General features: G+C 43.8%; 1 protein-coding gene across 1 annotated transcript in view; it reads right to left on the minus strand.

Annotated features, from left to right (window-relative positions):
- The window catches only part of RPH3A (rabphilin 3A), a 111,702-nt gene extending 98,857 nt beyond the window's left edge, over nucleotides 1–12,845 (minus strand). The window contains exon 1 of the mRNA XM_037511538.2: nucleotides 12,792–12,845. The gene's annotated coding sequence lies outside the window, so the exon portion shown is untranslated. The remainder of the gene's footprint in view (nucleotides 1–12,791) is intronic.
- Nucleotides 12,846–13,252: the final 407 nt, after the last annotated feature.

Genomic DNA, 13,252 nt, shown 5'->3' on the forward strand with positions numbered 1-13,252 from the left:
AACTTTGTTGGATGAATGGTGGGTTGATGGGTGGACAGACTGGATGGATGCATGGAGGGATGGATGGGTGGGTGGGTGAGTGGGTGAGTGCATGGGCATGAGAGTGAATGGGTAGATGCATAGATGAAATTTATATAGATATGAAATCTAGCCAGACCTCATAGAATTTGGAAGAGATCATCACAAACCAAGTTTCTCTCTCTCTCTCTCTCTCTCTCTCTCTCTCTCTCTCAATAATCTATTTTGTAATAATTTCAGATTTATAGAAAAACAAAGAAATCCACAGTGATGCAGTGCCATTACCTGCTTTTGCTGGGATTTAACTACTGTATCTTTTTTGACTGCTCTGGGACCACCACAGGCACCCCATCTCTCACTCTCCTCCAGTTTGTGACAGTTCCTCAGTCTTTCCTTGTTCCGTGACCTTGCTGCTGTTGAAGAGCACTTACTGCTAAGGGCATTTTGTCGAATGCCCTCCCAACTTGGGTTTATGTGATGATCCTCATGGTACACTGGAGTCATGGGTTTGGGAAAAGAATCCTGCAGAGGTTAAAAGCCCTTCTCATTGCCTCAAAGCAGAGGGTACATGATAGCAATATGATTATGTCTCTTTTTAAGTCATTTTCCTCAGATTGCACATGACCCAGAACTTCTAGGCCTCAGATCAGACCTCAGACTCTGGGGCTTTGAATTTACCCAATCAGTGGAGCCCATGGGCTGGCTGGGGGCAGCATTGCACAGCAGGAACAGAAAGAACCAGGATCTTTTTAGGGCAATATATCCATTTTCCAGGGCTGCCATGCTAATTAGCACCAACTATTACCACCAACTGGATGGCAGAAACAACAGAAATTTATTTCCTTGAAGGTCTGGAGGCTGGAATTCCAAAATCAAGGTGTCATAGGAACCTGCTCTCCAGAAGGCTCTAGGGAAGAATCTGTGTCTCTCTCCCAGCTGCTGGGGAAACTGACAGGTGTTCCCTGTCTTGCGAGCCATCCCTCCAGGCTCTGCCTCCATTCTCACATGCCTCCTTCTCGCTGTGTCTTCTGTGTCGGTGTCCCAACCTCTTCTTAGAAGGACTCCAATCCTATTGGGTTTAAGCCCACCATAACCTAGTCTGACCTCATCTTAATTTAAATAGTTATATCTGCAAAGACCCTATTTCCAAATTAGGCTACATGCTGAGGTGCTAGGTGGACAGAGACTTGGGTGGAGGAGGGTTACTATTCAATGCAGTGCAGGGGCGGTGGGGGGGGGTTGATGTAGGGAAGCCATGGTCAGAGGTGAGTGCCAGTTCCTCACTGACTAGCAGGGTAGTGATCTCTCCTACCTCCTTCCCCAGCTGTAAAAGTGGAGAAGGTGATAATAATATGACTTGTATCCCAAGGATCAACTTACCTAAGAGCAATAACATCACCTTTTCATCAATGAGATGATTTATAAATATGAGTTATCATCTGTGGCAGCCATGAGAATGTGCCCTGCGGACCTCCAGCTCCCAGAGCCTTAATTGACAGAGGGCCCCAGCTGCTGGGCTCTCAAATTCATCGGTGCAAATAAGGCCATGCTCCCCAGGAGCTGTTCCCAGCCAAAAGCTCGTGCAGCGGGAGCACTAAAACAGGTCTGATCCTGGGAGACACGGTCCCTCTGACAGACTGTGGCTGGAGGACTCCTGCAAACCTTGCTGGGCTTCCTTAGATATAGGAGGGATGTAGGATGCTCCCGCCCAACCTTCCTTCCCCTTCCCTCCACTTGGGGTCTGATGTCTCGCACCAAGCCTTCCCTTTATACTTTCTCCCGTTGGGGTTTCCCCTGATCAAATCCTTGCACATGCAATCCCACCTTAGTGTCTGCTTTGTGGAGGACCCAGACTAGCAGAGGACCCAGATTATCCTCTGATCAGCACTCATTTTCCTGCTCCTGATTTCCCTTTGGGTAAATTATCCCTCCCCCACAGTCAGTCCATGAGGTCTTGGTTGGAGCTGATGCCAACCTCCCATGGCTGCCATGTGCCTAAGCCTGGTCAAACCATCTCTATAATTCCCCTGAACTCAGTATTTGATACAGAGAAAAGCATGAGATGTGAGCCAATGAGATCCCTATCTGAAACTTTACAAGATCTCTTAGGAATGAAATATACCTTTTACATAGGGTATTCTAAGCTGGTAGAATGAAAATCTGGTGCTACTAAGGAGCATCATTGCCACCCTCAGTCCAAGGCTGGAGAGAGAGAGAGAGAGAGAGAGAGAGAGAGAGAGAGAGAGAGAGAGAGAGAGAGAGAGAGAGAGAGAGACTCCTGATACCATTATTTAAGCACCTGGATACAGCTATACCTGAAGCTCCCATACTTTTCCATAATGTAAACCAATACAATTCTTCTTTTGTTTGTTTGTTTGTTTGTTTGTTTTAACTATCTGAGTTGAGTACTCCAGTTAAAAAAAAAATCATAATATTTCCTGATGCCATTCTTTAAAGTCAGGACTGGGGGAATAAGATCACAGCTTCTGGAGAGGAACTACAAAGTCAAGTAAGCATCAAGATGGACAAAATGGATTCTTTTAATTCTGTGTGTGAACTGCTTCCAGGGTGTCAGAAAGATTAAAGAGAAAAAAGTAACAACCAAAGAAATATCAGTGGGAGCCAGTTTGGCTTTAGGCTGCTTTTTAAAGAAAGCTTTCCACAGTTAGGGTTTCCAAATATAATCCCTCTGTCATTCGACAGGACCCAGTACCTAGACAGCTACTTCTGAAAATAAGAGAAATAAAATCTGTCTGTTTTCTGATGAATCACAAACTCATTTCCTCTCTAGCACTTCTTCTCTGTGGGTATGGAAATCAAAAGAAGGTGTTACCCTTCTTTTAAAAAATTAAAATTTCCGGGAATTTCTATCAATAAATTCATTCTGTTCTTCCTAATCATAGATTCCTTTTTGCAAATGCTGCTACCACTGTTGAGGTTCATCCTATATGGTGAAAAGCACCTTGGTGATTCTTTGCTTGGCAATAAACAAGAGCCCCAAACTAAGCCAAGACTCAATGATCCCTCATCTCTTAGCTCAAAGAAAACCTGGCCTGCTATGGTGTTGTCGGCAGGACTCTAGAACTTAGCAAGATTGCAGCCTTTGTGGCATTTCCAGCTCAAGGTTCAATCTCTCTCCTTTGGAAATAAAAACAAATAATAAACCATTAATGTTCAGTTGTCGGCATCACTAATTAATATGAGGAGGCCACACTTCACTAGACAATTCATAACCCGTGCCTGAGTAAGAGCAGATGGCAAACAGTGGGCCCATCTCATGTCAGGACCCTTCTGCCCCTGTTTCAGATAAGTCTCCTTCCCTGGAACAGCTTTGATAGCAAAAAGCAAAGGCACCTACATGTTCTTTAAATAGATCTCTGCCCTGGCTGCCTTGACAGCTAATGGCCAAAGGATGTTAACATACAGTGGCATCTGTGTTCACAAAATCAAGGAAGTTTTCCATCGACCAACCTGCTCCCTTATTAAGAAGAAAAATAATCAGGGGTGAAGGAGCAAAGTTGACCAGGAAATTTGAACCTCTGAGTTCACTGGGCACATAAGCAAGGAAGAGATGGATTCAAATCAATTATAATAATATTTAATTATCACAGCAGCAGCAGCAGTAATGGCTAGTATTTGTTGAGTATCTCCTGCAAGCCTTGCTCAAAATTGCTGCTTTATATGCATGAGCTCACTGAATCCTCACAATAACTCTAAGGGGTAGGTGCTAATATTATCTCTGCATAACAAGATGGTGTTTAGTAGATTGGCTGCAAAAAAAAATGGCCCTAATTCTTCCTCTCCCTGCACCCACGGTCCTCCAGGTGCAACTTCGCACTACAATGTGATTTTGCAGCTCAGTCCATCAAGAGATGGAGTCAATTTCTCCACCCCTATGATTTGCTTTGGTCAATAGAATACTAGGAGCCTGGATTTCAAGGGACCTTATAACTTCTTCCTCTCTTGAACTCAAGCCCAATAATAAACCCAAACCTGCCTGCTGGAAGATGAGAGGCCGCATGAGACAGAACTGAGCCCAGCTAAGGCTATCCTTGACCCATGAGCAAGTCCAGAAAAATTGGCCAGGTCAGCAATACTGCCCAGGGAACCCACAGACCAGTGAGCAATAATACATGTTTATTGTTATGTGTCACTGGGGCTTTGTGGTTGTTTCTTACATAACAGCTTTACAGGAACAGATGACTGATAAAATGAGGAAATTAAATCATAGGGACATTAAAGTGAATGCCTAGCAAGTTTCTTATACATAGTAGGTATTCAATAAATTTTGATTGAATCACTGAATAAATGAGTTGGACATCATGTCCAGAGCTGTCTGACACCACAGTTTAAGTGTCTGACTAATAACTTTACCATAATGTGCATTTCTATTCTAAGCAAGTCTGTTTCCTTTCAAAAGCACCCTGCAACATATCTGACTCAATGAATGCTCTTCTATTCTTCTCTTCCATTCCTGATTTCTCCCCAGTCAATTTAAGTCAATCCCTGCTTTTTTATAAAGCCCCTGGAGAAAGTGGGAAATGCAAATATTGATAAAAGAAGTGTTTGACACCTTTATAATCCACCCTTGAAAAAGACCAGGTTTTGAGTCAGCCTTTCTCTGTTTTAGTGTGTTTGTTAGATATAACTGGATTCGGCCTACTCCCATCTTTGATCTCTGTCTTTTACCTGGCAATATTAGACCATTTATATTTTTTATGATTGCTGATATACTGGCATTTCATGCTACCATCTCATTTTGTGCTTTCTGTTTACCCTGCTTTTTGTATGCCCCTTCTCCCTGTCCTTCAGTTTTTCTGCCTATTAATTTCCCCGCTGGTATTTGGGAAATTATATATTCTTTCTACTCTTTCAGTGGTTGCCTTCCCTTTTTCAACATGCTTATGTGACTTAATATAAAATTAAATAATTTCTCTACCCTCTTCTGAGATGATACCTTAGAATAAGTTTAATTCTAATCTCTCCACTATCTTAGACATACAGCATTATTTTTCTCTCTTCATCAAAGTAGTCGTCACATATCCCCAGGGCCTGGCACAGGGCCTGGCACATGGCACATGCACATTAAATCCTGTGGGATAAATGGATCCCTATTATCTGCTTATTATTACACTTTATACATAATTGTGTTTTGTATTCTTTAAAGGACCTTCACACTTATCAACCCAAATCTTGGAAGTTAAACAGAGGAGATAATCTAATCAGGATATGAGGCTGAAAATCTAGGCATCCTGGAAGGGTAACAAACCAGAGAAAGGAAGTTCCAGAGGGTGACATCAGGTCCCCACAGACTCTTTACCCAGTGCTCTCGAAAGTCTGCAGGACACAGGCAGCTGGACAAGGCTCAGAGTTCTCTGTTCATGAATAGTTTGTTCATATTCAATCATCGTAATATTTTGGATTCCAGTGACAGTCCAAGAACCTGTCTCTGATGCCTGTGAGAGTTCTTCATTCCTTCCAAATCCTTGGCCCTTATTAAAATATTTGACTCCAAACTATCTATATCCCTATGCCTGTCACTATCTATCTATAAAGATAGAAACATGTATTTTTTCACAACATGCTGGTTCCTTTGTCAGGGTACACTTTATACTTCTTGGCCTCCCTCCCCCTCCCTCATGCCTTTTATTACAAAGCAAACTTGCTACTTCATTTCTTGATTTTCCTTTCTGGCAACCTCAACCATCCCACATTCCTGCCTCTCTTTTCACTGCAGCCTGATGGTGATATGGCTAATGGAATGATTCTGTCTGCTGACATCAGGAAATCAAGGAAGATTCTGTGTAATGCTAAATAATATATATATATATATATATATATATATAGAGAGAGAGAGAGAGAGAGAGAGAGAGAGAGAGAGAGAAAGAGAGATATAGATATACAGATAGATACCAAGATAGATACCCATCCCTACCCTCTGTAAAGTGCTTCAATCTTTCTCTTTGGAGGATTAAAACATTTCAAAGAAGCAAATGAAAACTCATTTAATCTGTCCATTCAAATATGTTCCATCAGCCTATAGATTATTATTATTAAAAAAAAAAGATGACAGTGCTGAAAGTGAGAAAAAAGAAAGAAACTCAATTTGTCCTAGCAATCAAATTTTCAAAGCTGGGGGTCAGACCTCATATGAGAAAAGAAAAGGGAGATTTTCGCTGCACCAGGGAACCAATTCCACTGTCATTATACTTGGCTTCTTTTTGCTCCTCTCACTGAGAGATCTTATTCATTTTCTCCTCCCCATTAAATTTCTCTACAAGCCAAGGAAGAAGTTGCACCAACCAACAATACTAATCAGTGCTAACGGTTATCAAGCACATCCAAGTGTCCCTCACCCACTAAGCCCTAGAGGTGTCAGGCACACATGCAATGTCCTGTGTCATGTGCACCATTATTATTCCATTTTACAGATGAGGGAGTAGAGGCTCAGTGAGGGCCATGCCTAGGGAGGGGAACCGGCAGGACTCAAGACCAGGGCCTCTGAGCATTCAAGCCCCCGCTCCTAACCACTCCATCCACAGTCTCTCAAGGCCACACCATTGCTGTCCCCTGAGAAAAATCACCCCCCACATCATCTTTCTTCCTTGAGTACTGTCCTCCCTTGTCCACCTGCATGGACTGAGCATGCAGGATGCTGACCTGCATGGACTCTTTTGTTGGGATCCTTGCCCATGGGTTGCAGTCCATGGCGGGGACCAGGCAGGAGATCACAGGGGAGGTAAGAAGAGGTTGGGGAATTTATTCTCATGACCCTTTCCTTCAGGGTCCCTTGGCCCAAGGCCACCCAGCGCCCAGGGGACCCTCTCTACTGCCTTGTATCTCAGGGTTCAGGGCTATCCCCCTCCCCTCACCACCAACATCTAGTGGTGAGAACATCCATCTGCGAGTTGCGTTGCTGCACCATCTGCCTGTACCTTGGGCCTTTCATTCTCTGCAGATTTCCCAGGTTGAGGGTCCCTCTGGTCACTGACCCAGCCACCTAGACAGCTCATCAGAATCACTTCACAGACAGCAGACCCCGCTCACCAAAGGAAAAAGGACTATTTAGGACCTCAAGAAATGACCTTGAATAACTTTCCTGACTTATGCTTTCTAGAAACATCTAGATATTAGACACTACACTGCAACCACAGGATACATCTGGGGTGAGACAAACAGGAGAGGGAGATTCAGGTCCATGTGAAATAAATAAATAGAATATGGTGTTGCAACTGTGGAGAGAGAGCAACCTTCTAGCAGGAGAGGCCTTCAAAATGAGTCATAGACATGAAGGGGGAACAGAGGAAATGGCCAGCAATGTGTGTGTGTGTGCACACTTGTGTGTGCATATGGTATGTTGGTCTGTGCATATGCATGTGCTTGTGTGTGCAACTGTGGTGTGCTGTAGCATGTGTGTGCATTAGCTTTGTGTGTGCATGGTACATTGTGTGTGTACGGGTGATGTCTATGTATATGGTGTGCTTGTGCTGCCCATGTGGTGTGTGTATGTGTAAATGTGTGGTGTGTGCATATTTAAGGTATGTGTGGTATGTGCCTGCATGTGTGCCAGTGTTTCACGTGTGTGTGTGTAGAGGAGTTGGGGGCTTATGGTGTCACAAAGGAGAGAGCAGCTCTGAAGACCTCAAAGCTGGAAGATCTTGAAGCAAAGGTGATTGAGACAAAAGCTGCTCAAATCCAACTAGTCACTGTTTCCAGCACCCTAGCACCCCAGCACCCCAGCACTCCAGCACCAGGCTATGATCTGGAGAACTTAGAAAAGCAGAGAAGGGACGCGCCCTTTATCACACTCACCGGGACAATGCTCCTGGCATGCAGAGCCCAGGTCCAGGATGGGCAGTGCCCTGTAATGTGCAGGACAGGCTCCCACCCCCTGTGAAGACTGATCTGCCTGACTCTGAAGAGCACTCGCTTTGTGAAAAGGCAGCATCAGTCCCTTGAGAGGCTCTGTGGGGCGGGCGACATTACACCATCCAGACTGGCTCCGATCCTGACATGCAGGAGGTGAGTCAGGTGACTCATCAAGACAGGGCAGAGATGAAAACAACAACAAGAAAGAGAGGATTTGGGGGGCTTAAAAAAGATTTAGAGTGAAAGAGAAGATTGTTCTAGAAAGTAGCTGCCATCATTGTAGAGCAATGTTTCTCAAACTCTTTAGACCAAGACTGATTTACATCAGTCAACCCAGACATATCTCTCTCTCTCTCTCTCTCTCTCTCTCTCTCTCTCTCTCTCTCACACACACACACACACACACACACGTGTGACTAAGCAAAAGTTTCACAAACAATACTTACCATAATGATTTTCTCCGACATGTCCTGTTCTACCCTCGAAACTGATTTTACAACTTACTAAGTGCATCTCACTTCCTGCTAAAGACACTAACTAGAAAAGAGTATATTAAAGATGAAAAATGGGATAATGTGTGATGTTGATAAGCATGCAGGGAAATGAGCCCTCTCGCATATTACTCGTGAGGGTGAAAATTAATGCAGTTCCATCGACGGGCCATGGCTGTCCTTACCAGTATTTTAAATGCATGTGCCTTTGCTTCAGCAATTCCACTTCCAGAAATTTATTACAGATTTCTTCACACATGTGCCCACAGATGGATATAAAAGAATAGTCGCTGTAACATTTTTTCTTGTGATATAGATCAGAAACAAGATAAATGCCCATCATTGATCTGGTAAACAAATGAGGCAAGTTCACATAAACTGAAATGGAACAAAGTCCAAGCTGTAACATACAGGGAAATTAGGAGCAATATGTTGACCACTGCTAGGCTGAATGAATGATGCACGCACCAGAATATATCACACTGTCCTCCGCTTCTGAGATGTTCAAATTTTCCCATAGTTAAAAAATTAAAAAGACAAGCGTCTAAAATATGTTCAGGGTGTCATCATTTGTGTTTAATTGGATTTGCTATAATGGGCAAGAGGGTACATCAGAGAATGGAATGGAGGTAGTAAGTGCCTTTGGCACGGAAACCTGAGAACAGAAGGAAGAAGGAGTATCCTCACCTTATATCCTTTTCTCCATTTTCATTTGTAACCATGGCTACCTGTGATCTATGGGTGTATTTACAATTAAAAATAAGACAGAAATAAAACTGGTTTGCCAACCTCAACAAGGATAAACACAAGTCTACTGGAAATCGAAAGAATCAAAACAAGACCAACAAACAAGCCAATTCGAAAAGAAAATATTCCCAGCTCTGACCCTTCCATACCCCATCTTATGAAAAAGTCTTTGGGGGTTTGCTGAGCAACCAAGTTTTTAAAAATGGAATTGTGTTCAATTACGTTTTCCTGTCAAGTTGTTACTTCTTTGAACTGACACAGAAAAAGGCTGGTCCACATGGGATCCCAATTATACGCAGGTTATGCAAGACAAGATTTAAAGCTACTTGGTGAATATCCTCACTTTAAGAATGCAGACTATGGGCCTCCCTGGTGGTGCAAGGGGTTAAGTCTCAGCACTGTGAAGCTATCCATAGCCACTGCAGCACGAGTTCAATCCCCGAGCAGGGGGCTGCCCCACAACAGTGCAGCAGACCTCTCCTGTCTCATCCACTGCTCCCCTCAGCAGTGTATTTCAGTAGATATGCCTGTTCTGCTCCCCAGTCTGTCTCTGGTGAATCCTCTCACCTCCACACCTCTGGCCTGGACCCCAGCTCTTGTATGCATAAATAAATAAATCCTTACAAAAAATGAAGACTATGATACACTCACTGCATTTCCCAGTCTCTACCTGACAAGATGGTCACTGCATGTCTCTCTTTCTCTCTCCCTCTTCCCATCTCCCCCCCGCCCCTCCAATAAGAACACAGGAAGAGAGTTACTGCCTGGGAGCCAGTTGTGGGCTCTCGCCAGGAACCAAATCAGCCAGCATCTTAGTCTTGGACTTCCACCCTTCCAGAACTATGAGAAATAAATGTGCCATTTAAGCCCCAGAGATTATCGGACTTATTAAAGCAGTCCAAACTGACTGCTAGAAATACCACAAAGCTATTCATATAATAAATAAATGTACTGGCATGAAAGAACTTCAATATATACTGTTGGGTGGAAACAGGGAGCTGTGGTTATAATATTACAGTGTTCTGAGATCACGTAAAATACACATTCATATAAATACATTCATACACATTCATTCACAAAATTGTAGAAAATTATCTGGAAATAAAAGCACCTTATAAATGATAGAATATTTCAGGAGCATGGGGTTTATAGTCAAAGAGGATGTTCATTTTCTTTGCAAATTTTAGTTTTTTGTAAAGGTGTATTTCTGCATTACTTATATATTTCACAGTGTATCCCCCCAAATGGTTTGGAAAGAATAACCTGGCCATATGATTCATCAACTCAGAGATCTTTCTAGAATCCAGGTTCTAAAATCTGCTTCCCGATCTAAGATGTCTTTCCACTACCATTTAGTTCTCCATCTTAATTTTGAAACCAATAAAAATTACATGCGCCCACTCAAGAGCAAATAACACAGGACTTGCAGTCCCACCAGACACCAATGAGCAGATAATGTTTTTATGCACTGAACGAAACATGGTTAGATCTCAGCAAGGTTAGCGAAGGCAATTAATTTCAAAGCCCTCCAACTGACAGCGATACACAAATTAGCTTCCACGTCCACTTTAGGAAACTCATTTCATTACAGGGAAGAATTCAGTAGGGGGGTTGTGATGACTTTTAAAGAAGAAGAGGATTCACTTCAAAGTGAGATGAAACTAGTTTCTAGAACAACCTCATAATTACACCACAAGGACAATGTTTACCTCTAAAACCAACATCCAATAGCTGTTGGAAAGAAGAAGAAGAAGCCTCAAAGAGGTGTTGGGCTGAAATCTGCATGACACACCAACGGGAGGGAAATTAAAAGATTAAAGTTTGGGGAAGTTTATTATTAACTAAATCTAATATTTATTTATTTGGATAAAAAATACTGAGTACTGACTGTGCCAGATACTGTGCTGGGCACAAGACATATGAAAATCCTGCCTTCATAGAGCTGATATTCTGGCAATAAACAAGCACTACCATAACAGGCAGGGGGTTAGGGGGTAAGTACCACATCACCTGCCCAATTTTCCTTGCCTTGTAAGCCCCATTTCCTTACCTGCCCCCCCCCTTTTCCCTGGGGACACTTCCTAATAAGACTTGTCACATCAGTTGTGTTCCAGGTCTGCTCCCAGGAGCCACACCCAGCCAGAAGGTGAGCTGGAAAGTCACGTCATCCTCACAATCGCTCATGTTAACTGAGCACTTACTATGTGCCCAGAAGGTTTTATAAGCACTTCGCCCCTTTTAGTTCATGGGCTTCATTCCACCACCGCAGGGCAGGGGCTGATATCAAGCCCAATTTGCAGTGAAGTGACTCCAGATCTACTCCCACTCCCTGCTTGGGTCATAAATCATCTCCACCATGAGCCCATAATTCAACCACTGAGATTCCTTTCCCTCAAAGGAAGGGCTGTTAGTGTTGCAATGTCAAACTTCACCTTGAAAGATAAGAAGCGGTGCCGTATGTCGGAGGCATCAGTTGCTTTTATCTGTCTAGCATCCGACGTTTCTTGGGGAATTACGCATTCTCAGTCCCCATGGTTTCCCAAGGAATTAGCACGCGACCCAAACCTAGTTAATCAGCATCCTTGGCCTTAGTCCATGCTTAGTTTAATCTTCCTGGTCAGACTAGACTAAGCATGGACACATGACTGAAACTGGTCCAGTGAGAGGCAAGGCTGAAATCTCTCAGGACCATTAAATGGAAAAGAGCTCTCTTTCTCCCGGTGTGGTCACAGGGGTCGGAGGTAACTGTGGATGAACACCTTGCCACTATCAAGAATGAGGTCAACACAGGTTCTTGTCATCAGCTTTGTCGTGGGTGACGGGAAATTGGCCTCGTCCCTGTTCTCCGCATCTCGGTTTCTTCTGCTTCGCCACGTCCTCAAGTTTTTTCAGGAGCAGCTGAAAACCCTAGGAGGACAGAAGTGAAATACCACCCCCAACACACAACTGTGCAAGGATAGATACCAGCTAATTATTGTGGATATGCTTTGTCAAGATCAGCTCAGGGGCTGAAAACGCTGCACCCTGCAGAGCCATGGAGGGCTGTACTCAGGAACAGAGGGAACTCCAGAGACTGTGTGAGGCAGGCTTTGCATCTCCTCCATCAAGAGGTGGAGATGCCCTTTGACTTCCTCGGGAGAAGGTGAATGGCTAATGGTTTGTCAGAAGCAAACAGAAAGCCAGAATTCTGCCCCAAAGAGTAATAAACACAGACACAAAAGAAGTGACAGATCTTAAAACAATCTCTACCCAACACACATTGTCTGGAAACACTGGAACACCCGGATCCTACAAACAAAGCGTATCACCAACAGCCAACCACTTCCATTGGCCTTAATAGGCCCACACCTGATTTCAGTAAGCACTGCTTGAAAAACCCGGAGGAAATTTGGCAAAGGAACAATGTGGCAACCAGCCACAGATAGACCCAGTAATTCCAAAGCATAAACTCCCAAGAAACCACAGATCTCTCACTAGCCATTCACCTAGTGGTTTCAAACCAAGACAAAAAGCAGACGCCCAAGAAGTACTCCAAGACTCAGCAACCATAACTACCGCAACCTGCTCATAACAACAACCGATTTTCAAAATTGAAAGATTCTTTCAACAATGGGATGCAATGCACTAGCATTCTGAATGAATAAAAAACAAAACTTGGTTACTTACAGTTGTGGAAACGAGAAGTTCACGAGGCAGGGCCTAGGAGGTCTCTGCACCATGGACAGGATAACAGCAACTGAACTTTGGGGATGAGGTGGGGTTAAATAGGTTTCACTGCTTCCTGTAATTGGCTAATTTGCATAATTATGCAGGCTCAGGGGCTTAAAGGGGCTGATCCTAATTATCTAGTACCCTGTCTTGGGATCATTGTTGGGGGGGGGTGCATCTTGACACGGGGGTTTGAGAGCCCCATAAAGAAAGTGGTTGTGTATGTGTAGGGTAAGGAAAAATGTCAGGCTTTTCTGCCCTCCCGCCATTAGGATAGATGATGGATCCTTGCGGTCCTGAATGCATGCCTGACGGCGGGCACCTGGAGCAGGGTGTGGGCCTAGGTAGATGGGATTCACCTGGGCTGAGACTGGGCTTTTAAGGGCGGCGTCACGGGGACGCCAGCAGCAGCTGAAAGA

Source organism: Talpa occidentalis, unplaced genomic scaffold (assembly GCF_014898055.3).
Source record: "Talpa occidentalis isolate TD23 unplaced genomic scaffold, MPIMG_talOcc4v2.1 talOcc4.14, whole genome shotgun sequence".
Taxonomy (NCBI): Eukaryota; Metazoa; Chordata; class Mammalia; order Eulipotyphla; family Talpidae; genus Talpa; species Talpa occidentalis.